At 32.2% G+C, this 3,204-nt stretch overlaps 1 non-coding gene across 1 annotated transcript; it reads right to left on the bottom strand.

Annotated features, from left to right (window-relative positions):
• Positions 1 to 2,879: 2,879 nt before the first annotated feature.
• Positions 2,880 to 2,986, bottom strand: LOC123196060. Its single transcript, XR_006497585.1, has one exon. It is a non-coding gene; the product is annotated as a small nucleolar RNA R71 (small nucleolar RNA).
• Between the last annotated feature and the right edge of the window lie 218 nt (positions 2,987 to 3,204).

Here is a 3,204-nt window from a genome sequence, read left to right as displayed (position 1 = left end):
TCAAAATTAACTCTAACTACTCATTACATGAGCCAAGAAACTTGTGCATCCCTCAGTCAATATTTTTTCTTTCCTTTATGAGACTAATCATCACGCTTTTGATGTGCCTCTTACCAAACTCAAACTGATCTTTGTTCTCAAGGTTAAATTAGACTTTCTTGCACCAATAGTCAATCTCAACTCTAATAAGCTACTTACCTTGAATTTCTATAATTTGTCCCATCACCATCTCATCACTTATTACTAACCCACCATCTGGTAACTCTATCTTGACTCTCTAGGTCACTTTTATTTATTGTACTTCTAACCTCTCAACTAAACTCTTGGCTACAACATAATGCATAACACTACAATCAATCAGAATGTATAAAAGAGTACCAAGGTAAGAAATTTGACTAGTGGCTCAATAGGCCCTTAAGTGATGGTAAAAACTCTAGCAGTGGCTCTTCCTACTAGCTACCCAACTCAAACTAAAGCCTTGGGATATGACCCGACCATATGTTTGGGTTGACGACATTTGAAGCAAATTGCTTGCCTAGTCAAACACTCTTCTTTACTTCTTATTGCTCTTTCAACTTTTCTTTTTTCCCTTAGGCTAGAATAGTTTTTTTCCCTCTCTTTCTAGAGAAGGACCTCTCTAGATCTAAGCACCACTATTATTGAGTCGTGGCACTCGTACTAGTGTTAGGGCTACTATGGTCTGATTTTGGTAATACATCCTCTTAACAAAAACCTTTACTTAGGGTCTTATTGTAAGTTTGGGGCAATTGTATACCAGTCATAACATCTCGATCTATAGTTGGATTGAGCTTGTACACAAATTTCTCCATCTATCTAGTCTTAGTGTTAGTTATCTCAAGGGCACATCTTGCCAAATAATTAAACTTGTTGGAGTATTCCCTTCGCTAAATTTGTGCTTTGAATTAATATAAGGGACTTCTGAGCTCTTATGTATGTCATATCTGCACCCCTAAATTCACCCTTAAATCTTTTCCTGAACTTTATCTAAGACATCTTTGAAATCTCAGTTGTCTCTTAGACAAGGTTTTACCATGTCTTAGCACTAGATTTAAAAAAGTAGGTAGCATATCTAACTCTCTCTTGATCCATCATGGCAAATAGGGTCATGACACTCTCTACTAAATCTAGTACTCTTTAACTGTAGCTAGGTCCTTCGTACCATCAAATTTATAAGGTTGGTGGATACTCGATAAATTGAAAATATGGTGCAGTTAAGTCCTGGTTGGTGCTATTATCAATACAAATGTCTCTTCTGTTGAACCCTATATCTGTGTTGACGGTGTTTTTAGTGACTCACATGCTTAAACTAAGGCACATCCTTGCTCATTTAAAACCTCTCTAATCAAATTTATGATGCTTTTAACATTAAAGCCTACATGGGGAATTGAGGGAACTACCCTCTCACTCTGAGTCTTCTAGGGTTATCAACATGATTCTCTCTGGTGTTTACTCTAGTACATCTCATTATCTTAAAAAACATATAACTAAAAATCCCCATAAAACTTAACAAGTAATAATATTTAATTTATAGTGATTAGCTACAAGTGCAGTCAACATGGCATGACAGACTTACATTCTTATTCTATTTGGCTACATATATACTTGTGTAATGGTTTTTTATTATTGATCTACGATGATGAATGTTTGATTTAGTAATTTTGTTTTTAACTTCTTGTTTGATATTAGGGTCCAATACCATGCTTGTTTATAGATTGAAGTGTGATATTGAGAAATATACACTCAATTAGTTTTTGTCTTTGCTAAACCTAAGGTTTTATTTAAAGATAAATATAAATCCTTTATGGGCAAATTGATTGTCATAAAAATTAATGGGTTTTGATTAATATCATAGCACAAAAGTAGGTAAGCTTTTAATCTTAACATGTCTAATTAACTTTAAGAAAGGAATTTGGTAAAATAGGATAATTAACCATCAACAATTTATTTTAACATTAATCTTAATTGTATTCGTTACTAATAAACCTTAGGCTTCTTTATATTAGTATTTCACTTTTAATTTGTTGGATGTTTATTTCTTTTATTAATTTTAATTATTAGTTTACTTTTTAATTAATTTAAATTCGATTTCTCTTATTTATCATTTTATTTCTCTAGCTAATTAAATTAAAAAACGAACTAATACTTGACAACCAATCCTTGTAGGACCAATGTCTTTTTATATTACTTGGTTGACTCATATATTTGTGAGCCATAGGTAACAAGTTTTTGGCATTGTTGTTAGGGATTGGTGTTTTGTTCATATTATTATAATTTATAGTTTAACTAGACCAGAGTTTAATTTCATTTTATTTTTGTTTTATTTGATTTCTTGTTGTTTTGGTTTTTTTCATGTAAGTGCTTTATTGGTTTATGACCAAATCTCAAAATCTTGAACCACTAGAGTTTGACCCAAAAATCAAGAGAACCTTTAAAAGACGTAAAATAGAAAGATGAGTAAGACAAAAAATAGTTATAGAGGATAACAACAACAATTAGCAAACTCTTCGTGAATATGTTATACCTATTGCTCATGATGGTTATTCTAATGTTGTGAGGCCTATTGTGGTCACTAACAATTTTGAGATCAAACCTTCCATTGTTCAGATGGTACAATAAAATCAGTTTAGAGGGTTAGCAAATGAGGATCCACATGTCTACTTGTCATATTTCTTTCAAATATGTGACACTTTCAAGATGAACATGGCTCTTGAAAATGCAATTAATTAAGGCTATTTCCTTTTTCATTGAAGGATAGAGTGATTACTTGGTTAGATTCTAAGGTACCTAGTATATTTGCTTCTTAGTAGGCACTTTCTTAAGCTTTCCTTGCAAAATATTTCCCACTTGGTAAAATTGTTAAATTGAGAAATGAGATCGCTACTTTTTACCAAAGGGATGATGAGTCTTTATATAAAACTTAAAAGAAATTCAAGGATTTACAAAGGCAGTGCCCCTATCATGGTTTGCTCGACTGGCTAGTTGTTCAGACTTTCTACAATGGTCTTTATTATTCGTTGAAAAGTACTTTGGATACAACCACTACTGGGTCACTAATGGGTAAAACATTTTTTGCATCTTTGCATTTGATTGAAGAAATGGCTTCTAACAGTTGTCAATGGTCTAATGATAAAATTAATTATAAAAAACATTTAAGAATGCATGAGGTAGATGGAATTACCATGG

This window comes from Mangifera indica, chromosome 1, assembly GCF_011075055.1.
Source record: "Mangifera indica cultivar Alphonso chromosome 1, CATAS_Mindica_2.1, whole genome shotgun sequence".
Taxonomy (NCBI): Eukaryota; Viridiplantae; Streptophyta; class Magnoliopsida; order Sapindales; family Anacardiaceae; genus Mangifera; species Mangifera indica.
The sequence above is the reverse complement of the archived record's forward strand: the minus strand, read 5'-3'. Positions and strand labels throughout refer to the sequence as shown.